Below are 17171 nucleotides of genomic sequence, written 5' to 3' on the forward strand. Positions count from 1 at the left end.
TGGCAGTTGCCGGGCATCCTACTAGAACAGAATCAAGAACCGAAAATTTATTTCATAACGTCACTGGCGACGTTGCAAAATAGAAGGAAAAGACGAAAAATCGAGAAGAGCAGGTTTGCCGCGAAGTCTCCTTTTTCCACTTCACACGCAAGCGGAATGCGCTCGTGCCTCAAGGCCCGCTGGCCGCTTAGGCGATGCGGCCGTTCGTAAAATTTAGATGTCTTTTTTTTGTTCACAATTTCTGAAGAAGCGAAAGTTAAACTGACTGATTTCTGAGTAACCCGAAACTCAGTCTGCGCAAATATAAAGAACTTTTTTATTGCACGTTTTGTATAAAAACTAGACATCCACGTACTGTGCAAGTGTGAACCTATAAAAGCAGCTTACTTTACAACTGACATACGCGCATAATGAGCAAACGTTGAGACCAGAATATTCGAACCAATGCAAAACCTATCAACACTCGCAAGTAGGACACGTCGTATTCGACTCAATCACGTTTTTTTAAAGCAGCGTGCATAGTTTTCTCGTGGAACTTGACTACCTCATGAGACTGAAGTTGAGATTCATGGAGAGGTTTGAAGTGATCAGAAGTTTTTCGAGAAAGAACGTATGGTACTCAATGACTGAAACAGGACACTCGGAGCGTGTGGCTGCCGGTAAACGTGCCGCCACTCGAGAGTGCTCGTGGAATAAAGGTGTTGCATTGTTGTATAGAGTGAATGGGGGGCGGGAACACATAGCGAGCAGGATTACTGCTTCCGGTCTCCAAAGTGTCGGCCTTCACTTCACAGAGTGCACACTGCCGGAATGGTGCAGGAAAATTCGCGACATTGTTTCAATGTAACAATAAGACAGGCTTGTGACTCACTTTGTTTTATGTCTTGACTGAAACCACGAAGTAAACATTTTGTGCGTCGATGCAGACGTTTATCGTTTCTATGAACGCACAGAAAGTCGTGATTTTTTAGCTGAATCTGGCGTCGTACTTGCACAGTGTGCGTTCCACATCGCCTAAGTGTACAAAACAACAGGATCGTCTGCTGGCACCACAATATTGACCGCGAGGGCCACCACTAGAGAGGCTCGTGCTGTGATTCTTCTGACGTCACAGATAGTATTGTAGTTGTGGAAAACGGCAGCTTTTGTTTCGTGCCACCATTCGCATCGTCCCCCATTGCTGCGCTGCTTCTTAGTCGCAATCTTACGATGAAAATTAGACACGAGAGGGCCACCGGGGGCACCGATTCGTAGTTTGCTTGACCGTATTGCCAGCTCTAACCGCTTCTTTAAGCACCAAGCTTCAAAATAAAAGGAGGCACGCACAGCGTCCACAGCAAATCCGCGGGAAACACGGTGTTCAAGCAGACAACACAACCCGCCGTCCTATGTGTGACATCATCACGTAGGTGGCGCCACGGTATGTCCTCGAGGCCATTAAGTGGTGCATAGCTGCAAGTAAGCTCGGTCTACATGCCAATGTGCGTAAGGCTCGCTGCGCCATGCTGACAGTGTGCATTTTGTGAAGTAAATATCAACTCAATATAACTGGATTGAGTAATCCTGATCTGTAGGTGTTCTTCCCTTTACCCTACACCACAATGCAACACCTTGGTTCCATGAGTACAAACGAGCGACCGAACATGTACAGGCTGCCACACGCTCTGATTGCCCTGTTTCAATCCGTTAGTACTGTATATGGAAGCACTGTTTTGGAAAGTTGACTTGTCCTCGTCAGGGCAACAGCATTGCCTTAAAAAAGTTCACTGGTCAGAACTCTTGCTCCATTGACATTCTCTGTGATATTTTTTAGAAGCATTTAGTTCATTACGTCTACTTGAGAGACATATCAGATGGAAAGACTAACAAACTTTGGAACCGTGGCTTTAACATGTTAATGTGCAGGAAGCAGCTGATAATTATTTGACATCATTTGAACTACACGCTCAAAGTAAAACAAACGAAAACTACATTTTAGTTTGTTTTACGCAGCAGCAGTAAAAAATCAGTTAGGTTTACGCTGCAGCAGTTTTTAAAGCCGCAGCAGGAAAAAATCCCCTGTGGAAACTCAAAACTTAAGTGCAAAACCCGGAGGACGTTTGAGCTTGGCGATCAAGAGTAGAACGTGATGTTCGCACAGTCCTTCCGCTAGTTTTATCACCCCGTTACACTGTAACCTCGCCTGCAGAGTTCGAAAAGCTTCAGTACTGTATAGACCAGTTTGTTAAAATTTAGTGGACAACGTGAACATTCCAGATTATTCCGGAACATGCGTGGGCGCTAGCATTTACGCTGGAATATTCGACAGCTCACGTATAAATGCCGATGCGTTTCCAGCTGGTAATTTGAATGACGGCTGGTACTCCGTTCACCTCTATCAGTGCCGGTGTGTATCACTGTAGCCTGACTTTCATTTTACCGCCCACAAGTCAGGCCAAATGAATAGTTGAAACCTACAGTCCACTCACTTCATCGACGTCACGACTCCGGGACCCTATTGTAATTGGGCCGCAGGCGCATCACCTTCTGAATGTGCCATTTTCATTTACCTGTGCTGCCCTGAGCCGTCATGGTAGGGTTTTTGTAAGCGCTTGAACATTTGTTACTGTCAAAAGCAAAGCCTCGGAAATAGAGAGGCATTCAGTGATTGTTTGGCTAAGGGAAGGGCACTTGCGTCGGAGCATCGTGAAAAAGGCGGATTGGTAGCCTTGTTTTGGTTTTCGATGCTCCCCTCAATAGTGCCGTAAAAAAACGAGCGACTATGCGTGCAAAGTTGACCTTTTTATGCTCTCCTAAACTTCCTGCAAATAGGGCTGTATAGTTCCTACTACACCACAATCATTCCTTTTGTGAATCATTGAAGGGCCCACTACACTCTTTTGAGGTAACACGTGAACCTACACAGTTTCTTCTTTTTTTTTTGGTAGTTTTTCAGACGATGACGTAGTAATATGTACGAAAACTTTGAAACTGGTTGGCTTTCAATAACCTTATTCCTGCAATTCACGTATTTTGACACCAATAGCGAGATTCTACGCTTCTGTCACACAATCTTGCGTGTGCTAAAGACAATCTTTCCACTTCACAGCATTCATATAGCGTTTTTTTTTCTTCGTATAAACGTGGAGCCGTAACGTGGCTTGGTGGTAGGGCATCTGCTTGCCACAAAGATGGCCTAGTTTTATTTTTGGCTCAAACATACCAATGTCTCTGACCAAATTTGTTTTCTTTTATAACATTTTACTTCATTACCTCCGTTATTATTTTTTTCGGTGCATTCTAAACAGTAAAGTGACTTTCTTGTACAACGCCTGTTTGCCATGCAGACGGCTTGTGTTTGGTTCTTACTTGAACCGAGTGGTTTTATTATTTATTTTATGAAAAACTTTCCACATAGTTCCTTCACGGAGAAGCTGATCATAATTTGCTGACAGCCAGTTATGCCGACACCCTCACCGAAATTTTCACAAATTGAGGTCTTCGAAGCTATTGCATTAAAATGCATTTTGTAAATAGAGGGGGGACAGCTTGGCAGCCCGAATGTTTTTATTTGATTGTTTTATTTTTTGTTTTAATTTCTTTACTTTTTTACCTTTCAACAAGTATAAAACCTATTCTTCATTTTGTTGCATTGTGTTTTGTTTCAAAACCTATCCATCACGTGCATTACTTACTTCTCTTGTATTACTTTCATTGTCGCTGCACAAGGCGGAGCTCGTTAGGTATATCCCATGGCATAATAATTGAGAAAATTATGTGTGGTTTTTTTTCGGTCATCAGTACAGGAACGAAAGATAATATTCTTGTTCTCAATGTTTGAACATTTGCTCTTTTTCTTGCAGATTATTGAGAAATGTCTGACCATTGTAGTTGAGTCCCCGCGATGCAGTAGACGTCACTTAAAAAGAAAAGTGACTAAGTTCTGGTGCAGAAGCAAGTCGGCAGCATAAGTAAAGCGTGTGCACACTCACTCAAATGTACGTTTTTTTCTGTTTCCTAGCGAGCAGTTGGTAAAAAGTCAACCTCACTAAAATACAACAAAACAACAATGTTTTCCACGTGTAAAGATATATTGTAATCAGCTGATGTCAAAAAGCATCAACAGAAAAATTTTTACTCGGGTGCAAGTAGTGGCACTAAAATAGCGAAAATTTAGCCGAAGAGTCCTGTAGCGCAATTTTAAAACGCGTCCACGGGAGTTCCGAGTGCTAATTTAACTATGACTGCAGGCATATTGAGTGCTTCTATCTATCTATCTATCTATCTATCTATCTATCTATCTATCTATCTATCTATCTATCTATCTATCTATCTATTTCTCTATCTATCTATCTATCTAACTATCTATCTATCTATCTATCTATCTATCTGTCTATCTATCTATCTTTCTATCTATCTATCTATCTATCTATCTTTCTATCTATCTATCTATCTATCTATCTATCCATCTATCTATCTGCCTACGTCTTGGTGCTCTTGTCATTGTGTCTTCCACTTGGTGTAGAGCAGATTTGGCACGGAAGGGTAAGTGTCTTTGGGGAATATGACTGTATCGTAATACTTGCCAAAATTTTGTATTCTCTAAACCATGTCGCGCATGCAGTAGAAGTATTTCTTCCAGACAGGCGTGCTCATTTATACCCGGATACTCTTGGTGATGGTACCCGAGTATGCACCTCATGGGACGCTAGCTTACACTTCACTCGGAAAGCCAAGGTCTGTCTGCGTCGTTTCGTTATGAGAAGCATACAAAGGCAGCGTAGGCCCAACGAATGCAGAGAGTAAAAAATTCATTAACCCTCACTAAAAAAAAAAACATAAGTAGTTGTGAAGCAGCGGGCGCAAACGCTTACACTGGCGGTGGCGTTGACACTGGCGTTGGCATTAATCGCAGTGTTGCTCAGGAGATAAAGCTGGGCATAGGCAAAGAACGCAGTGATGAACAGGTAATATATATGTCAATCGCTGCAAAGACAGAAGACTCCGATGGGACACAGAAACTCACAGTGCGCTTTTAGGGGCGAAGCTCCTTAGGGCACCACCCGATCATTTCCGTATTTGGTAACCACCTTTTTTGGCTATGCGCCACAGGGGAGTTTAGTTCTTGGAATTTTCGCTAGATGATGGTACTTGTGTATAATCAATATACCAAGAAAAGAAGCAAGATGGTGGTACTTAGAGTGTTCACTAGACAGACGGACATACAGACAGACAGACGGCCAGATGAATGGACCGACGAATCCACCCACGGTTGGATGGATGGACGGATGCACAAACGAACGTACGGACTTTTCGCCCCACTCATCATTATTCAGGCCGTGGTTATGCTTAATGTCCGCTAGATGACAGTACTTGTATATAATTAATATCGAATGAAATGATGCGAGATGGTGGTACTTGGAGTGTTCCCTATGGATGGACATGCAGACAGATAGACGGAGGGACGCATGTACAGATGCATGGACGGGTGCACGGAAAGACGTATGGATAAACGCACGGACAGAAGAAGCACGCCGGAACGCACTAACGGACGCATGGACTGTCTCAAGGCTGGTCGCCCGGACGGACGTATTGACAGACAGAAGCAACAATGAACGGACGAATGAAAGCGTTGATGAAATTACGAACGTGTGGCCCCACTCATCATCATTCACTCTATAGTTATGCTGCGATTTTTTTTTTGTTAACATGCATGCCGCGAGTTCTTATTGTTCAGCAACGCACAAGAAAAATCTTCCACCGACACTACCTTGGAGCTGAAGATCCAGCAGCTATATATACGAGGTGACCACTGAATGGTCACGCCGTGCAAGCAGTCGTTCTTGTGTTGCTTCCTGTGTCGGCGTTCCTAGGTGAGAATGGGAAAGCGTAAGACAAGCTAGAAAATGGGAGGGGATGTGCATGTGCAACGAGGTTAAGTTCCTCTGGGAGGGCTGCATAGAAGAGAGAGAGGGTGGAGCGAGGGTAGTTAGCAGGCGCTGTTTGGTCGGTCTTGCAAGGCGAAAGAGCGGGAGCGTCAAAGAAGAGAGGAAAAAGGGACGAGCATGCCATTGGGGGTGTGGACGCCACTGGGAGGGACGATTAGAAGTGTGAAAGGGGGATGGAGTGTCGGCATTGCGAGCCGATAGTGGCGGCGTAGAAGAAGAGAGGGAGGGGCACGCATGCGCAATGGTAGTGTAAACGCCGCTGGGAGGGATGCCTGGAGCAAAGTGAGGGGAGAGCGAGCGTCGGTGTTGCGAGGCGAGAGAGGGAGATGCGTAGAATAAAAGAAAGAGGAAGGAGCGCGCATGCGCTGCAAGGGTGGTCACGCCGCACAACGGATTGAGTTCGACCATAATATGCTTCAAATGTAAAAAGAAATGGGATCTGAGCTGTCATCAAACGCAAGCATTCTGCGTGGCAATAAGCTATTCTACCACTGAGTGAAGCCTAGTCTTCAAACTGTTTCGGAGAAAGACAACATGCATGCTTAAGATAACTGCAACTTCAATTGTTGCTGCAGTTCTGGCTATCTAAAATTAAAAAGCAATGGACAATAAATATGTAAATCGCGAACTCAGACTCCATGTATACTTGACATAAACTGAGGTTCCACTATTGAACCGACTTATTACATTTGTATTTCTTATTTAGGAAGCTTTAAGCGTTGATCGTGATCGGGGGAATACGCCAACCAAAGTTTCATGTTATAATCACATCTTCGTACCATGAGGCCTGCTTCATTTCAGGTATAGTGTGAAAACTCTTCTATTCAAACTCCAAAGAGACCATGAAGTTGTTCAAATTAGGACGATTTCGAATTAGCCGGCAGGTGTAAAAAGGAACAGAAATCGCGCCACACTGTAGAAGGAGAACGCAGAGAAGTCACCTTTTTACTGGTTCTCAAAAATTAGGTGACACTGCATGTGTGTAGCACGTGAATTAGTAAGTTAAGCTCATGCTCTAACAGCAAACTTTAACTTATAAATGAGTGAGTGATACGCTAAATACGAGCAACGATTTCAATCCACGTGAGAAGTTAGTTGCAAAATATACGAAGCTTTTTGTGCTCCAAAACACGATCTTTACATGGCCGAGTTAACACGTGCAAAATGTAATGTTTCTTTCCTAACTTATTTAGAACAATATTGAAATTGTCCAGGGAGACATGGCTCAAGACAAACATTACCTCACGTGGCCGTATTAGCAACAAAGCTGTAGCAGCAGACAGAGCAAATTTACACCATAAAAGGATGCATGAAAATTTTAGGACAATTCGTGATCATTCTTCACCTTTTTATACGAGCAGGAATGAAAGTCAAAAGGCGCCCAGCTCGAATTAACCGTTGATATTAATTTGTTCGAATAATTTAGAGTTTTTACCAATAGAAGTATACAAGGCTTTGCCGGGACTAGATTGCCAGTTCGAATTAACGAGTTTTACTGTGTTGACGTCTGTGCTCCTGACGTTACCTCAGTCTATAAGTTATCTATTGCAGTGACCCATGGAGACCGATATTCTATATTTTATTGGCAGGCCCACGTTGCGCCAATTTTGGCTACACTTAACTCTAATTTGCCTTTTACCACTTGCCTCAAAGCAAAAAAAAAGGAATCGCCATACTCTTCATCCCTACGATTCGCGTAAACGACGTCGCGGACAGGCCGATCAGCTTGCTCTCTGTAGTATGGAAGCTATTTACAAAGGTAATTGCTAACAGAGTAAAAAAAAACATTAGAATTGAATCAACTAAAGGAACAAGCTGGATTTCTAACAGGCTACTCAACAATCGACCACATTCTAACTATCAATCAGGTAATAGAGAAATGCTCAGAATATAACCAACCACTATACATAGCCTTCCTAGATTACGAGAAGGCGTTTGATTCAGTAGAAATATCAGCCGTCATGCACACGCTGCGGAATCAAGGCGTCGATGAAGTATATATAAACATCCTGGAAGAAATCTACAGGGGATCAACTGCTACCACAGTGCTTTATAAAAAAAGCAACGCAATACCAATCAGAAAGGTGTAAGGCAGAAGACACAATGTCCCCAATGCTATTTACCGCGTGCTTACAGGAGGTTTTCAGAAGCCTAGTATGGGAACAGTTAGGGATAAGAGTTAATGGAGAGTACCTTAGTAATTTGCACTTCACCGGTGACATTGCACTGCTCAGTAACTTAAGCGACGAATTGCAACTCATTATTATGGAGTTAGACAAGGAGAGCAAAAAGGTGGGTCTTCAAATTTCTCTGCAGAAAACGAAAGTAATGTACAAACACCTCAGAAAAGAGCAGTGCTTCGAGATAGGTAATAGTGCACTTCAAGTCGTAAAAGACAATGTCTACTTAGGGTAGGTAATGACCGCAGAGTCGAATCACGAGATTGAAGTAACTAGAAGAATAAGGATGGAATGGAGCACATTTGCCAAACACTCTCAAGTTATGACAGGTAGATTGCCACTATCCCACAAGGGGAAGGTATATAACAGTTGTATCTTGCCGGTACTTAGCTACGAAGCAGAAACCTGGAGACTTACAAAGAGGGTTCAGCTTAAATTGAGGACGACGCAGCGAGCAATGGAAAGAAAAATGGTAGGTGTAACCTAAAGACACAAAAAGAGAGCAGAATGGATTAGGGAACAAACGAGGGTTACGGATATCATAGTTTAAATCAAGAAGAGGAAATGGACATGGGCCGGGCATGTAGCGCGTAGACAGGATAACACTGGTCATTAAGGGTAAATAACTGGATTCCCAGAGAAGGCAAGCAGGTTAAGGTGAGACAGAAGGTTAGGTGGGCAGCTGAGCGTAAGAAGTTTGCGGGTATAACGTCGCAACAGCAAGCGCAGGACCGGTTTAACTGCCGGAGCATGGGAGAAGCCTTTGTCCTCCAGTGGACGTAGTCAGGCTGATGATGATGATGATGAAACTGAGTCCTAGTTTACCTGCCTTAGAACGTCATATTTGTTTAGAAAAGTGCCACACAACAAGCTTTTCGATGCCGGTGTGAGGAGGTTTATTAGCCGTTAAAGACAGCGACGAGGCAGCGTGAAGAACCGTCCTGCGAACGGCACAGCAACGAACCGAAGCACGAGCCGAGAGAGCCGGGCGTTGTCAATGCTGCTTGCTGCAGGCACATCTTCTTCACAATCGCCGCCGCTGAAAAAGGAGCCATCCTGGCGACCTAAGAAGTTTGAGGGAGAGGCTCATGATACGGTTTTAGGCGGGAAACATGGACGATGTCACGTGCACGTCGGCGCATGTCATCCGATCGGGAAACTGGCTTAATTAGGTAATTAACCGGAGAGGTTTTCTCTAAAACGGTGTAAGGCCCCTCGTACCAGGGGACAAGTTTTGATGAGAGTCCTGAAGTTTGGTATGTGATGGCAAGCCACACGAGAGACCCTGGGGCATAGTTGGGATACTGAAGAGAGGTGCAACGGTTTTCTGTCTGGCGTTGCTGCTCGTCCGCAGTGAACGCACGGGCGAGCTGGCGGCACTCTTCGGCTTGTCGAGCAGCATCGGAGATAGGTGGACATTTGGAAGCATCAGGACGGTAGGGAAGTAGAATATTAATTGTATGGAAAGGGTCACGTCCATAAAGAAGGAAGAAAGGTGAAAATCCCGTGGTTGTTTGTATTGCAGTATTGTATGCGAATGTGACGTATGGGAGAACACGGTCCCAGTTGCTATGATTGGATGCCACGTACATTGAGAGCATATCACCCAGCGTGTGGTTAAACCATTCCGTTAGCCCATTAGTCTGCGGGTGGTATGCTGTCGTTTTCCGATGAATGACGTGGCATTCCGAAAGCAGAGCTTCGACGACCTCGGAGAGGAAAGCGCGGCCTCTGTCACTAAGGAGCTCTCGAAGTGCGCCATGTTGAAGAATAAATTGACGTAAAATGAAAGAGGCGACATCCTGAGCGGTAGCGCTCGGTAAAGCGGCTGTTTCGGCGTAGCGTTTTAGATGGTCGACGCACCACTATAATCCACCGATTGCCATCTGGTGTCAATGGAAGGGGGACGTAGAGGTCAACGCCAACGCGATCAGATGTCTTGGCAGGGCACGGAAGTGGCTGCAATTCGCCAGTCACACGTAGCGGTGTTGATTTGCGCCGCTGGCAGTCAGGACAGCACTGCAAAAATTTTCGTACAAAATTGTACATGCCCTGCCAGTAATAGCGATGGCGAAGGCGTTCGTATGTTTTGAACACCCCGGCGTGGCCAAATTGTCTATCATCGTGAAGAGAGGCGCATACCTGCGATTTTAAAGTGCGTGGAATGACCAGTAGCCACCGGCGGCCATCAGGAGAGTAGTTGCGTCGATGGAGAAGTTGATCGCGGATGGCAAAATGGAAGGCCTGACGTCGGAGGGATCGAGATACCGGAAGGTTGGGCGTACCGGATAGATACTCGAGAAGAGATGCGATTCACGGGTCACTACGTTGTTCGGTGGCAAGTGAGTGAAGATTTAACGATGACAAGGTCTGGAGGCATGTGTTTCCGCACGTCGGATCTGGTGGCAAAAGTGAGCGAAACTGGGCTTCAGCGTCACAGTGTTTGCGTCCGCAGCAGTATACGACGCGAACGTCGTACTCCTGGATGCGGAGTGCCCATCGCACAAGGCGGCCAGAAGGGTCTTTCAGCGTGGAGAGCCAGCAAAGCGCGTGGTGATCAGTTACTAGATCGAACGGGCGGCCGTATAAGTACGGCCGGAACTTTCCAAGCGCCCACACCAGAGCCAAACACTCTTTTTCTGTCACGCTGTAATTAGTTTCGGCTTTCGTCAGAGTGCGGCTAGCTTAGGCTACAACTTATTCTGAATAGCCGGGTTTTCGTTGAGCGAGGATAGCACCTAGCCCGACTCCGCTGGCGTTGGTGTGCACTTCGGTAGGAGCCGTCGGGTCGAAGTGGCTAAGAATAGGTGGGGAGGTGAGCAGACGGCGCAGAGTGGTGAAGGCAACGTCACATGCAGGGGACCAGGAGGAGAGGTTCACGTCACCGCGAAGAAGCTGGGTTAATGGTGACATGGTGGATGCAAAATTGCGAACAAAGCGCCGGAAATATGAGCATAGGCCTACAAAACTGCCAGGTTTCTTCATGGTCGTCGGCTTGGGAAATGCTGCGACTGCTCGAAGTTTTGCTGGGTCAGGTAATACGCCGTGCTTCGACACGATGTGGCCTAGGATGACGAGCTCGCGTACAGTGAAGCGGCATTTTTTCAGGTTAAGCTGCAGGCCAGCGTTGGTCAGACAAGTCAAAACGTGTCTGAGGCGAAGGAGGTGCGTAGGAACGTCGTGCGAGAAAACCACGACATCGTCGAGGTAGCAGAGGCACATATTCCACTTGAGGCCACGTAGCGTATTATCTATAAGTCGTTCAAACGTGGCGGACGCGTTACAAAGCCCAAAGGGCATGACGTTAAACTCGTATAGTCCGTCAGGTGTAATAAATGCAGTTTTTTGGCGATCGGCTTCAGCCATTGAAACTTGCCAGTAGCCAGACCGCAAATCTAGCGACGAGAAGAATTCCGCTCCGTGAAGGGTGTCAATGGCGTCATCAATGCGCGGCAAAGGATATACGTCCTTGCGGGTTATCTTATTCAAACGACGATAGTCCACGCAAAATCGGATAGATCCGTCTTTCTTACGCACCAGGACGACAGGAGACGCCCAGGGACTGTGAGATGGTCGAATGACGTCTCTACGAAGCATATCTTCGGCTTGATCGTTGATGACGCGGCGCTCTTCAGTGGAGACACGGTATGGTCTTTGAAGCAGTGGCTGGTGTAGGCCGGTGTCAACATGATGTTTGACTTGCGACGTGCGGCCTAGTTGAGGTTGGGACAAATCGAAAGAATTCCGGAACTCATGCAGAAGATCAAGCAGGTCGGCATGTTCGGTGGGAGTGAGGGTGTCGGTGATGGCGCTGGAAAACGTATCCTTGGACGGCTCCTCGATGGCCGACAGTGATTTTGGGTGGTCGCAGAAGTCATCCGGGACATCAACCAAAGATGAAGGGTCGAGATCCTGCACGCGGCCGAGACATTCCCCCGCAAGCAAAGTGACAGGTGTGGAAAGTGGGTTTAGTATGAACATATTGCTTCTTCCGGCGGCAAGGTCAATCGTTGCGAAAGGCAGCGGCAGAGCTCGACGACTCGTGAAAGTATCGGAAGGAATAAAGAAGACTGTAGCATCAGTGTAGGCGTTGCATGAAACTGGAACAAGTGCGAAATTTTCAGGTCGAATATCGGTATCTTCATGCACGAACAACTTTGGTGGCTGATGAAGAGCGTCAAGTAATGGGACATCACAAAAGGGTGAAAACTCAACTTCAGCGCGTGCGCAGTCGATGACGGCATTATGGCGGGATAGGAAGTCCCATCCAAGGATGACATCATGCGAACAGACAGCGAGGACAATAAACTCCACAATGTAAACAATGCCTTCGATGGACACTCTTGCAGTGCAGTCTGCGAGAGGCGTTACTTGCTGTGCACTTGCGGTGTGGAGTGACAGTCCCGAAAGCGGCGTCGTGACTTTACGTAATACACGGCAGACATTAGCGGCAATAACAGAAACAGCGGCGCTGGTGTCTACAAGGGCGAAAGTAGAATAACCTTCAACAGTTACTGCGACCACGTTAGCAGGAGAGGGGCGAGGGCTTAGACAGTTCGAAAATGGCGCAGTTCTTGCCTCTTGAACTGCGGTGCTTAGTTTTCCTGGTCAGAAGGTCTGGGCCGGCGACGCATGGGGGAGGGCGATCGCCGACAAGGAGAGGGTGCGCGTGGCGTCACGAAGTCGGGGTCATTGGGAGGGGCATAGCGAGGTGACGAGACCGGCCCGTATTGCGCGAAGGGTTGGCTGCCGGGTTGCGACGATCGGACATAGTCGCCGAACGTCTGAGCTCGACGGCGGCAGTAGCGGGCAACATGTCCGGGAGTAAAGCAGGCGTAGCATATCGGTCGGTTATCGGGCGTCCTCCAAGAATTGCACACTAAACGAAAATGACCTCAGATAACCTCAAAAACTGGGTAAACCATTTGTCCTCTAGCGTACTACCTTTCCTGCGTTTTTTTACCACCTACTATCGAGGTAAAAATTTACTCTCGTGCTAACTGAGCTTTTGAACATAGGGAGAGTAGTAATTATTTAACCCAGTGAGGTCTTGAGCGAGTATAGAGAGAGTAAAATTTTACTGCCTTCACAAGGATTTCGAGGTGATTTCTGGGAGTTATTTCCGGTGGTAAAAAAATAAAAATTGACGGGTGCATTCGCCCAGAATCAACAAATTTATTAAATAGCAGAATTGATTGAATTTATTAAACGGCAGAATTGGTGATACAGATATTCACATACAGCCAAACACGCACACACACAACAAATGCAGAATAATACACCACTCGAACAGACTGCACGCGTTGCTCAACTATGCACTTTGACAATGCGGTATATATAAGCACGACGTTTTGACCAGCCCTGTAGTACCGGTAGAAGAGCTCTTTTTTTGCATTGATTAACAACAACTGTTGAAAGTGCAAGCGTAAACTTAAGGTGGGCTGCAGGGCACTAAATGTCACATTGACCTTTTATAGTAAATCTACTCGATCTCACCTTTTTGAGTATTCAATAATTACTTGGCACACCGGGCTCATGGCCCCACGCGTGTTAGCACTGCTGATGCATAAGTCCATAAAATATACCCAAGTACGCACAAACTATGGTAGCTCAATGATTTTCATTGAGCGACAGTGCACAAACGCAGTAGCAGCACGTATTCATCACAACGGGCGTAGAGGAGCGGTGCACACCTGCACACAAGCTTCTTACCGACGGCGTACTAGGCCTTTTCGAGGAGCACGGCTATTCGATGAAACACAGCTGGCAATCACAGAACACATATCCTGTGTGAATTTCGTCGTCATTTCAGACACAAATGAACACGTGACCGCTATCTTACGGGGACGGGGCGGTGTATGCATACTTCCAATGAAAGATCACCGTCCGCGTTTTCTTCGTGCTCACCGGCAGCCGCTTGTTGGTTCCGTCTGCCTCGTATAGGCTTCGCACTACGTGTTTGAAAAAGTTGGTGCATGAGATGGGCAATTCGGGCAGCACTTTACTCATGCAGACATCGCCTACTGTGGAACAAGATATATGCGATGCTTCTTTCACCTGCCCCGGCGACACACTCCCACTGGTTACTGGCGGCCGTGGCTCGGTGCCGACGACAGAGTGAAGCATTTTGCTTATTGCTTCTCCAGTAGGCAAGCACGGACGATGACACCAGATTGATTTTGTTACCACTGGCAGATCTTCGCGATTCGGCTCGTAAGCGAGATATCCGCGACGTGCAAGTTCGGAGGCACTCGGAAGGACACAATCGCTCGATGATGTAGGAAACACGTGAGATCCATGAGCCCAACAAGACTCACAGATACCGAGCTTCTTGCACCGTCTGTCTCCAAGGCCACCGCCGAGCAAAAGCCAACAATTTGAGAAAATATGCAGGACAACTTTCCACAGCAGGTTTTGTTTCTATTTTTCCTTCTTTTGAGATCCCCCCCCCCCGTCTTTTTTTTCCCATTTCGCTCACAGAACGCTGTTCTCGCTTGTTGTGCTTATGCTGCCCCCAGTTCCAGTAAAAATGCGTTGACTCGAGTTCAGTCCTGAGGCACGGCGATACCAAAAAAAAAAAGATCTGTGGTCCTCGCGTACCTTCATGATTCACTGAGAGCGTCACAATAGGGGCATGGGGCAAAAGCGGCCGAAGCAGCTGCACCTTGCAGTCACGTGGCAATAAACTCTGAAACGCAGGTTAAAAATCACGTGATAGAAACCTCCCTACGTGGTAAAACTGGATTTTGACATCCTTTTCCTACTTGCCTGAGAGGAGGTGGTAAAACTATGTCATGTACCATCTTTTAATTGAGGTAGTAATTTTAAACCCGAAAGAGTTTTCAGAGGTCATGAGCCGCAAAAACCCCAAACTCGGATAGTTTTTGCTTACAGTGTGGCGACTGGTGGTGCCGCCCAAGGTGCAGTATAAGCAGCCGGGTGTGTGGGCTGTGAGCGCGAGGTGTAGGGTGGTTGCGGAAGCCTACGCACAGCGTCTGCATATGTGAACGGCGCTGCTACAGGCTGCATCACTTGCGAACAGGCGACAGGAGGAGCCACAGGCTGCGCTGCATACGTTAGGAGCGCAGCCACAGGCTGCATGGCTGGCGGATAGGTGACAGGAGGGCCTACCGGCTGCGCGACACGCTGGCAGTGAACACGGCTGGATAGAGGCAGCTCGTGGTGCGCAACAAGAACAGCTTGGGCAACCTCTTCCGAAATAGCAGTGCGAAGCGAGGCAGGTAGACGGGTGGTGGTCTCGTGAGTGAAGGGCACTAGGGAAAGTTGGCGGGCGACTTCCTCACGGACGAAGGCTCGAACTTGCTGAAGCAACGGTGAATTGTCAGGCAGGGTGTCGAAACTGGACAGTGACTCACCACCATGCTGAGGCTGCCGAGTCAGAGTGCGTTGCTTCTTCAACTCGTCGTAGCTCTGACACAAGCCGACGACTTCGGAAACTGTGCTCAGATTTCTTGCCAAGAGCATTTGAAGTGTGCCGTCGTCGATGCCCTTCAGGATATGTTTGACCTTGTCAGATTCGGGCATGGTGTCATTCGCACGTCGACAAAGGTCGACGACGTCCTCAATATAGCTGGCAAAGGACTCGCCAGTCTGCTGAGAGCGGACGCGCAAGCGCTGTTCTGCCCGCTGCTTGCAGTCAGCCGGCCGACCGAACACTTCAGCACATGACGTCTTGAACACGCTCCATGTGGGGATGTTGTGTTTGTGGTGATTAAACCACAATGCGGCGACGCCAGTGAGATAAAATATCACGTGGCTAGCTTGTCGGCTTCATCCCACTTATTTTTAGCGCTCACCAGTTCGTAGTGCTCGAGCCAGTCTTCGACGTCGGTCCCATCCGCACCGCTGAAGACCTTCGGGTCCCGTAGCCTAGGATGGCCAGGGCAGTTGAACTGGGCCGAAGGCGTCGATGTAGTGGCGTTGTCAGTCATGACAGGCGGTAGCGTGCGGCTTCGCAGCTCCAGGGTGTAGCAACGGAGATTAACAGCACCTTCCACCAAATGTGAGGAGGTTTATTAGCCGTTAAAAACAGTGACGAGACAGCGTGAAGAACCGTCCAGCGATCGGCACAGCAACAAACCGAAACACGAGCCGAGAGAGCCGGGCGTTGTCGATGCTGCTAGCTGCAGGCACATCTTCTTCATCACACCTGCTTTTTATATTTTTGATTCCAGCAGGCTCTGGAATATGCCAAAATTTCATCTTGGTATCTCTGTTTTGACCACTTATTCCCCTCAATATGCGCGCATCATCAAACTGGGCATAGTCAAGTCACCCTCTCTGCGTTTTTGTTATTTCTATGATACGAGTATACGGGGCTCACCCAGGTTGAGTCGCACTCAAACGCACAGAGAGTTTACCTAGCTAAACTCATTGGGGCTGAACTTCATGTCGATGTAGTGATGTAGACTTGCTCTCTATCAGATATATTGAAGTCATCAGTGCTGGAGTTGCATAAATTTGGCCACCTTCTCAATGCACATAAAGATGATCTATTTCATCCCCCCCAACAAATAATAAGTTTCTCGCCTAACGCTGCACAACTCCAACGGGGTGTTGGTACAGTTATTGCAAACTTACTGTAATAATTTTGCATCTGTTAGTGATGGCAAGTGTCTCAGGTACACCAGATTATGTGAGCATATTATTCGCCAATATGCCAAATTCATTTTCTGTAAATAAATTACAAATGTTTTGTAGTTTTACTCCTTCCGGCGTGAATGCCTATGCAAATTGCGCCATTTCAAGGGCATACACTTACTACGCGCCATTAAAGGCTGAGCGAAAGTAATCAAGCCACTATGGTCGGGCAACGCTGCTTTGCGAAAAGCTGCCTTGTGCAATTCAGATAAGTTCATCATGCACATTATATACTTACTGCGAATGTTTAATTAGAAACTTGACTAATTGCCCTAAATAAAAACACGTCAACATGTCATATTAACCTAACCAAACACGTAAAATTGCCCACCAAGTTCCAAGCCATAACAAATAACGTTTGCCCACTTGCCAACTCGTTTGTGATTATCTGCCTCATATTTCA

At 46.9% G+C, this 17171-nt stretch overlaps 1 protein-coding gene across 1 annotated transcript in view; it reads left to right on the forward strand.

Moving 5' to 3' along the window:
• Positions 1–17171, forward strand: part of LOC142768983 (uncharacterized) — a 125893-nt gene that overhangs the window by 85537 nt on the left and 23185 nt on the right. The window lies entirely within an intron of this gene.

The sequence above is a fragment of the Rhipicephalus microplus genome, chromosome 8 (assembly GCF_043290135.1).
Source record: "Rhipicephalus microplus isolate Deutch F79 chromosome 8, USDA_Rmic, whole genome shotgun sequence".
In the NCBI taxonomy this organism is placed as follows: Eukaryota; Metazoa; Arthropoda; class Arachnida; order Ixodida; family Ixodidae; genus Rhipicephalus; species Rhipicephalus microplus.